The sequence below is a fragment of the Dermacentor andersoni genome, chromosome 7 (assembly GCF_023375885.2).
Source record: "Dermacentor andersoni chromosome 7, qqDerAnde1_hic_scaffold, whole genome shotgun sequence".
NCBI classification, from domain to species: domain Eukaryota; kingdom Metazoa; phylum Arthropoda; class Arachnida; order Ixodida; family Ixodidae; genus Dermacentor; species Dermacentor andersoni.
Window position 1 is genome coordinate 1138533 of NC_092820.1, and position 9643 is coordinate 1148175.

At 50.0% G+C, this 9643-nt stretch overlaps 1 pseudogene; it reads left to right on the forward strand.

Annotated features, from left to right (window-relative positions):
* The first annotated feature begins 4832 nt into the window (after window positions 1-4832).
* LOC140219478 (uncharacterized) lies at window positions 4833-6900 on the forward strand (annotated as a pseudogene).
* The last annotated feature ends 2743 nt before the right edge of the window (window positions 6901-9643 follow it).

Consider the following 9643-nt stretch of genomic DNA (forward strand, 5'->3'; position numbering starts at 1 on the left):
ATTGGTGGAGCATCGCACGCGAAATGCGAAGGTTGTGGGTTCTGTCCCCACCGGCGGCAAGTTGTTTTTTCATCCACTTTCATTTCCATTAATTCATCGTTTCTTTATTTCATTTATTAAGCACAAGTAATTTTTCCTATTTTGTCCTTGGTGTCAGTGTTTGTTCGCTTCTTATGATACGGCACATAAAGAGTTCGAGAGCACCTGAAATTATAGTAAAGCGGGCGTAGCAGCATATTAAGGTTAACGGGGACATCAAAGCTGGAATTAGGACTGCCATACATCCCGTCACCGCAATACACTGTTTGCTTCATCGCATTACACAAGTGTATTGCGGTGAAGCTACTGCAGACGCATATAGACATTCATTCGTCCCAACTTTGCACAGAACCCTGCGTCTCATTGCTAAAACTAAGAGCGCGAAAAACGGGCAGAGATGCACCTGAACATCACAGGGCACAGTATTGAGTTCCACCTCATTGTATTTATGGCGCCCTTAGTACCAATAATATTAAGCATCTACTTTGCATTTTAGTTCGTGGAATTCTGGCAGACCATGTGATGTCACTAAAGCTCCGTTATGTTCACAGCACTACGCGATAATTATCGTAAAGCCTACGATAAAAGGAAATCATGTGACGTCACGGATAGCGCACTAGCACCGAACATGATTGAAAACATGCACTGCCAATTTCAAGGACGCGTGAACAGTAGTCAGCAAACACCACCTTCAGCATTATATTATTTACGTAACGTAAGTCGTGGCGAAGAACACGTACAATACCTCCACCTACGAGACCCGTCAAGTAAAGGTGCATGCGCGATGTCATGACGCTGCCGAAAAAGGCGAACTCGGTGACGCATTGCCGACGAATTGCACTGCCGGGGCGCTAAGCCACTTGAATATTTCGATAGCGAGCGCCACTAAATTCTTCAGAAATACGGGTCTCACACCACCAGAGTTCACCGAGACCAAAAGCGGACATGCCACACCACTACTACTGCACGACTTTTTGCCAAATACTGAACCCACTGCGGAGACATCATACGACCTGCGGTCGCGCCGGGGATTCAATGCGCCACATGGCGCCATGGCATCACTTGGCGGCACCATCGCGCCTTCTCAAAAGTCCCTAAACTATCTTGTCCCTAGGTACCTAGGATCAGGTCACGTGAGGGATTTTTGTACGACATTCAGACGCACGCCATTCCCATGCATGGATGGATGGAAGGTAGGAGCGTCCCCTTTGAAACGGGGTGATGGCAGTTGCCACCATGCTCAGCTTCTTATTTTTGTTTAACTGTGTTGTAAGTTATTAAAGTTCGCCATTTTCTTTAAGGTGTGTCAGCACCTTTGAGAAGGCGTTTTTTCGTAAAAATGTCGTTTTTTTTTTTTTAGATTTCGAGGATCCGCAAACATTCAAAAATGTTTTGCAGCGAGGATCATGTTCGTATCTAATTTAGTTCAAAAGTTATAGTCAACTTTCGAACAGGTGGTGAACAGTTCCGAAACCGAAACTGATGTAGTTTGGTAACAGAAACTGATAACTCAGCGATAATCAACGGCGTATATTAAACATTTCCTGTTATGCCTTTGTTTTGATATATGAAACATTATCGAAATTCAATTTGTAAGGCTTCCTTTTTTATGCATTGCTTTAGATCTCCGCAAGGGGGATGCATGGCGCTACAAGCGTCTCAGTTTACTTTGCGTGCGTTTTGTGCTACCGCTTTGAATGCTACCGGATTCGTCCTTTTTATAGGTATTATTGTAGCAAGTATGTGACGCCCCCTCGGGCATAATCTTGCTTCGCCCGCCAAGCTCGGTGGCCTGCTAAAGCTCGGCAGGCAACATTGGTCACCGCACCACAATAAACACCGACGAGCACGGCTGCTCGCCGGTCAGTCATCAGTCAGCACCACCACGCTACGGAGCGTCTGTCTAACGGAGGGTGCCAGAAGCCCTCCCTTGTTCAGGACCCGGGGTGGATCGTGACACTGGCGACGAGGATGGGATCCTCGTGACACTGGCAACGAAGCTGGCGACGAGTACCTACGGAGCGTCCCACGCCGCCGCGAGCGGCGAAACACCGCCCCCCGTTGCTGTTGCCATGCCGCTGTACGGAAGGCTCGAGCCGTTCGAGGGAGATGGGTCCGCCTGGCAAATTTGCGAGCAGCAAGTCCACGTGTTCTTCCGGGCAAACGACACACCCGAGGCCAAACAGCGGGACATTTTCCTGGCCAGCTGCGGGACCCGCGTCTTCAGCCTCCTGCTCGACCCTCTCAAGCCAGCCACACCGCACGTTAAGACGCTGGGTGAGCTGCTTGCCATTCTGCGCTCACATTTTAATCCAGCACCGTCCACACTAATGGAGCGTTTCCGCTTCAGCAACCGGAGCCGCCGGGAAGGAGAGACCCTCGGGCAATTCGTTGCTGCGCTACGAGGGTTAGCGAGTGCCTACGCCTTCGGGGACCAACTGGACTCGCTGCTCCGGGACCGTTTCGTCTGCCGAATCAACAACCCCGCCATGCAGACGCGACTCCTGGAGCTTCCCGACCCGTCGCTGGACGACGCCGTGAAGGCAGCGCTGGCAATGGAAGCTGCCGCCAAGGACGCCGGCGAGATTTCCCGTGCGACTGGCTCACCGTCGGCGGAAGCCGCGGCCAACAAGTTCGCGACAAAGGGCAGTACCTGCGGTCGCTGTTGTGGTGCGCACTCCCCTTCACAGTGCTAGTTCTCTCAAGCACAATGCTTTACGTGCGGGAAAACTGGGCACCTGGCACGTGTATGCCGAAGGGGGAGGACGAACAGCAAGCTGCAGCCTGATTCAAGCCCAGATACAACACAAGCCCGCGGCCAGGGTAGCCGTCGCAAGGGTACGCGGCGGAGGCATGCGGCAGCAAGCTCAAGTTCTTCCTCGGTCAGGCTTCGCGTCGTGGCCGAGGACCCGCCTATTTTCGACATGTGGCACACAGGCTTTGTACCGTCGTCTGTGCCGCCATACATGATGACCGTCGAAATCTGCGGGCACCCCATTTCCATGGAGCTGCACACAGGGGCCAACGTGTCTGTAATGGCCGGGAAGCTCTTCAAGCGTACCTTCCCCGGCGTGTCCGTCGAGGCTTCGGGCGTGAAGCTGCGCAGCTCCTCCGGGCAACTCTCCCAGGTCCAGGGTCAGGCACAGGTCAGCGTTCGTTTTGGCGACAGGGAGGCAACCCTTCTCCTTTACTTAACGAAGGGGTCGTCGCCGACGCTGCTGGCCGACACTGCATTCATCTACTGGGCATTCGTCTGCCAGAGTACCCGAAAGCCAGCCTGCATGTGGTGCAGAGCTGCCAAATCTGCCAGGGGCATCAGCGAGCCTCGCGTAATGTGGAAAGCACCCCCTGGCCGTTCCCACAGAGACCCTGGTCCCGCCTACATGTGGATTTTGGGGGCTCTGGCGGTGGTGGCAGAGCAGCCTCCCTGCGCTTGGAGGACCTGCAGAGCCAGCTCGAGGAACAGCGGGAGCTGGCATCGGCACGGCTGCTGGAGCTGGAGCAGCTTCAACATGACCACAAGGAGGCCCTGAAGACGGTGGAGCGGCTGCGGCTAGAGCTGCGGTCGCTGCCTGAGAGCCTGGTGGTGAGCATGGCCGAGTACAAGTGCCTGTAGAGCCAGTTCTCCGTGCTGTACAACGACAGCACGCAACTCAAGACTCAGATGGACGAGTGTCGCTCCTTGCTGTCGACAGCCAAAAACTCACACCTTCCCCACATTGAGCAGATGGAAAGCGAGGAGCTGGTTGTCCAGAAGAAGCTTCGCTCGGAGGTCATCCGCCTCGAGGACAACATCGCGCAGATTCGTCGAGAGTACGAGAATCTACGCATTGAGTTTGAGGCGTCGTCGGTGTCCAGCGAGCAGGCTCAGCCAATCAACCGGGAGATGCGGCACATTATAACGAGCCTGCAGAGCCATAACAGGCAGCTCAAGAGCGAGGTCTCCCGCAGCAAGCGCAAGCTGCGCGAGGCTCAATCAGAGACGCAGAAGCTGAAGCAGAAGCTGGCTGCTGACCAAGGGTGCCGTCCCGGGCCTTTGCCAGTCGGGAGCTCCAGTTTTCACCAGGAACTTCCGTCCTGGCCCACCCTGGTCTGCGGGACAGGTGGTGTCTCCTGCCAGCGCCTCATCGCTGCTCGTGCGCATGCCAGTCGGCGCTACGTGGCACAGACACGCCGACCATGTCAGGCCTCACCTCAGGACCTGGCCGGCACCCCGACTGCCACTTCTGAGTTCCAGCCCGCAGGAGGAGTAGCGGCAGCACCAGTCGCTTCCAGAGGAGTACCACCTACCTCAGAGGCGGCAACCGTAGCCAGGGGTGCGGCAACCGTTGGAGCGGTGTCGAGCTCGGCACCACTCACGAGGCCGACCACTACGAACCCTCCGGATGGAGCAAGGCTGGCTCAGGCAGCACCCGGCGTTGCCACACCCTACCCATCAACACCGGTGCCCAGGCGGAGTACTCGACGACGGAGGCCACAACACCGTTACTCGCCTGGGCAGCAGGCACCGTCGACCAAGCTAGGGTGGAGGCAGAGCCTCATATTTTGAACGTGGACGTTTGTTTTTTCATTTAACAAACGAACTGGGGGTAAGGGGGTGTAGCAAGTATGTGACGCCCCCTCGGGCATAATCTTGGTTCGCCCGCCAAGCTCGGCAGGCAACATTGGTCACCGCACCACAAGAAACACCGACGAGCACGGCTGCTTGGCGGTAAGTCATCAGTCAGCACCACCACGCTACGGAGCGTCCGTCTAACGGAGGGTGCCAGAAGCCCTCCCTTGTTCACGACCCGGGGTGGATCGTGACAATTATTTTTGGTAGAAACAGTAATAACATAGGCTGGACGCTTTTATAAGAAGGCATGGCTAAGTTCAAGATAGAAAGGCGATTGAAACGGAAGTTCCTTGGCAATCGCCACACGATGAATGCTCCGACCGAAGACCATGCGGACGTGAATGTATCAGCGAGTGCTGCAAAGCTTGGGAACTTGGAGAACAATTGCGAAGTGCCGCTGCAAGAGCCTCTACTGCAAGGTAATAGGATTATAGATATGGAGATCCTATCATCTGTTCTTGAAAACTGGGTTGCCCGGAATGCAAGAAGACGTCGCTTAGATTGGTAGAATGCTCGCAGCTTGGTAAGGGGGTGTAGCAAGTATGTGACGCCCCCTCGGGCATAATCTTGGTTCGCCCGCCAAGCTCGGCGGCCAGCTAAAGCTCGGCGGCCTGCTAAAGCTCGGCGGCCTGCTAAAGCTCGGCGGCCTGCTAAAGCTCGGCGGCCTGCTAAAGCTCGGCGGCCTGCTAAAGCTCGGCGGCCTGCTAAAGCTCGGTGGCCTGCTAAAGCTCGGCAGGCAACATCGGTCACCGCACCACAATAAACACCTGTGTCGTGTGGTTCTTTCTCTGCCTTGTTCTTTTTTTTTCGCAGTTTTTCGTTGTTCGCATAATTGGAGTATCATGTGCATATGCTGTTCTATGTGATGCGTGCGCATTGCACATTCATTTCAATTGTCAAAAAAGGCTGGAAGTGCTTTGAGAATAACCTACGTCTTGTCTACGCTATGCGTCAGCTGGGCAAGTGATATTCTGGAGCTTTAACGCTGATGAAAGTAACGAACATGCCACCGCCGCCTTGGCATTCTGCCTACCAAAAGATATCTGCAAAGCTCTACAAAGCTGCAGAGACTGTTGCGTCTAAGTCAATGATGAATGCCGCTGCTGAAGTGCGTTGTGTTTTGCAAAGTACTGTGTCAGGCGATGGCACATGGCAAAGGCATGGGCATTCTTCATTGAATGGCTGTGTGTCCTTGATATTCATTGATACTGAGAAAGTTATTGACGTAGAAGGCATGTCAAGTAAATGTAGGGCATCCCATTCGAAAAGCAAGTTGAACCCCTCAAGCACTGAATTTCTGGAGTGCAAGGCAAATCATAGCCAGTGCCAAGCGAACTACACCGGTAGTGCTGGTGGTATGGAGGCAGTAGGGCTCTATCGTATGTTCGAGCGTGCAGAAAGAAGTTGTTTAAAATATGTAGACGTCTATGGAAATGGCGACTCCAAGAGCCACGCGGCTATAAATGACATATATGGCGCAAATAGCGTGCGCAAACTGGAGTGCATTGGACATGTACAAAAGCGTGTAGGATGCCGACTACAAAAGTTGAAAAAAGGGTTCCTGGGCTTGGACGCAAAGGAAAGTTAACGGATGTCCACATCGGCCGGCTGCAGAACCATTATGGTATTGCCATCAGAGCGAATGTGGGAGACCTGCAAGCTATGAAGAAAGCTGCATTGGCCAGCCTGTTTCACTGCAGTTCAACACATGAAGCACCAAGGCATGGGCTGTGCCCTCTTGGCACTGAGAGTTGGTGCGGGTTTAACCGACGGAATGCACTTGGTGGTGGATACTACAAGCACAAGGGAGGCCTTTCCAATGAGCTACTCAACAAAGTGAAGCCAGTGTATATTGACCTTTGTACGGATGAGCTCTTAAAGAAGTGCCTGCAGGGGAAAAAACCCAAAATGTCCACGAGAGTTTCAACGGTATGATTTGGCAACGGGTTCCAAAAGACGTCCATGTGAGGCTGCCCATCCTACTTTTTGGTTTATATGATGCTGTGTACCACTTAAATGATGACAACAGAAGTACAGCAGATATGTTGAGGGAAGCAGGCATCGAACCTGGCCACCACACTCTCGTAGCATGTTGCACCAATGACCGGTACCGTGTGAAGAAGGCCTAGCGTCAATCAACGGGTGAGGTAAAACATCTCCGCAAGAAAAGACGGGCAGCAACAAAAGTCAAAAGAGAGCTCATGGCAGCTAAGGAGGGCCCTAGCTATGAAACTGGTGGATTTTAACTTCCTAGGGCATGATGATCTTGTTTCTACAAGGATTAAAAAACATTATTCTTGTTTTTCTCAAAACTTGATTTCTTGCACTTTCTTGTTGCGCAAACAGTTATAACTTCGAAATGAATAAATATTTATCAATGAAATTTTGCACGCTCATTGCTTTGTTACTAGCCTGTGCTAGTAATGAACTAGGATGAATGAAATCGAATGGTAAGTTTGGATGGAATCATGTTTTATGTAAATAAACGCAGGCAAAAATGACAACTGTTTTGGTTTTCTTTGGTATTTTTTCTATAACTTGATTCCCAATTATTGGATGGCAAATATACTAGTTGGTTGCACAGTCTGGTAAGTTGGCTAACTCTGTGGCAAAAAGTTTACGATTCCTGCTCTCTATTCGCTAGTTATGAATGTTCGCGTAACGGCCAAGTTTGGGCAATTTTTGTCAATAACAAACGCCAGTATGGGTTTTTTTTTTTCACTCTTTTTTGCTATTGAATATCATATAAAACGGTGCGTTATAAGGTCAACGTGAAATAAAAAATTAATGGTCAAAATTAAAAGAAAATTGAAAAAGGTAGTGACATGCCTTAAATACGTCTTCCTACACTTTTAGCCTTATGTCACCTCTCTCCTTTTGAGCCACCAATCCTCCAATCGCCTTTTGCTAATTTCCACCGCATATTTATTTACATTACTATTGTTATCTCTGAACCTTAGGGCCTCAGGAAGCGTGATCGACATCGGGATGGATATCATCATATTTCAGTATGAGGTGTTCTATTGTTTCCGCAGATTTACCACACACAGTACATGTGTCTCCTTCTTCGTTAAATTTCTTTTTACAGCTGCGCGTTCTAAGACATCCTGACCTAGCTTCAAAGAGTAGGGCACTGCCTCTTGAGTTATCATAAAACGCTTCCTTCCTGATCTACTGTTTTCAGTATCGATATAGTTCAACACTATGCTTCTTTTCCATTGAATTTATGCAATTTTTACCTTCCGCGTTTTTAACCTATCGTTTAATGCTCTGTCTTTCTCCGTCCTCGTGTCTTGCATACTTACTGGTTAGCTTCCTAGTTCTTTTCCGCCATTGTGAGTCAACGCTCTTTCTGTATAGGTATTTAAATACCTTAGCTGCCCACCTGTTATCGTCCAGTTTCCTCAGTCTTTTTTCGTATAGTATTTTACTCTGGAGCTTCCCGTGCTTCGAACGATGCCCAGCCAATATCCCCCTGTACTGCAAAATGACTTCTTGTGGAAGTTGGTGCTTGGCGCTTCACTGTCTTCCTTTCTTCTGTCCCTTTTGAAGGAATATATTTTGCGCCACAAAGTATACCTAGGAAACCCCTGTACTGCTTCATTTGTGGTTGTCCCGTGGGCACCTAGTGCTAATCTTCCAACAGTTCTCTGATTTACTTCTAGCCACGACTGAACGTCTGCCCTTAAGCACAGGACCGCATTCCCGAAAGTAAGCCCCAGCACCATTATTCCTTTCCAAATACCTCTCACTACTTCATACCTGTTGTACCCCACAATGCCCTATGTTTCATTATCCCGGCATCTCTTGGCCCTTTTGCTATGAGAGACTGTTCGTACTTTTCCTTGTATATGTGCCCTTTGTTTATCCATACCTCGACATATTTGTATTCGGCCACTCGGGGTATTTCATGGCCTTGTATTGTAAGCTCCTGATCAGTGGTATCGTTGAAAAACATCCCACTAGACTTAGCTGCACTAAAACTGAAACCTAGACTGTCTCCTTCGTCTCCACAGTAATTAAGCAGAGTTTGCAAATCTTCCTGGTAATTTTCTAAGAGTACGATATCGTCCGCATACATTAAACCCGGTAGTCGTTGCTCAACAACCTTTCCGCTTAATCTGTACGACAGCTTATACCCTAGATTGCTTCCTTGTAGCCTTCTTTCGATACTTATACAAAGCAAGAACAGCAGCTGTGACAGAGGACACCCTTGCCTTAATTCTTTGTGTACCTTGACAGTTGTGGTACTCTTAATTCCTTCACATGCTATTTCAACACCATTTTTTCGATATATTTCCTGTAGAAAATCAATTACCTCATCACCGATGCCTTCATCTTTAATACGATAAAATGAGGTTACTTTGTGACTGCAGGGATTACTTTGTGACAGGCGCTCGGTTTTCTGTATTTTAAATCTCGCGCCACAATCAGGCGCCGCCTACACTCTTAGGCAAAGTTACACCCTTTGGCTTGCCCCTTCTGCCACACAACAATAATCGTTCTCTGCCTTGATGCGTGTCCTTTCTTTAACGCTGCGAGCCCGGAACTTTCCATTAACGAACGGCACGCGCGTTATCAGAAGGGGCACTCCAAAGGGTGAACTGTTCTATGCTCATAACGCGCCTGCCGTTCGTTACTGGAAAGTTCCGGGCTCGCAGCGTTAAAGAAAGGAAACCCATCAAGGCAGATAACAATTGTTGTGTGGCAGAAGGGGCAAGCCAAAGGGTGTAATTTTGCATAAGAGTGTAGAAGCTATGAGCCACTCAATATGCTCGCCTAGAGTTACTATATATATAGTAGCATATACAGTAACTCTAAGCTCGCCTAGTGTTCCTGTATATGCTCCCGCAGGGAGCAGAGTTGCGCATAACTTTTCCGGCGTCGATTATCGTCGGCTGAACAAAATCACAAGGAAGGATGTATACCCCCTACCACGGATAGACGAGGGATTAGATCGGCTCTGCAACGCAAAATACTTCTCGTCGA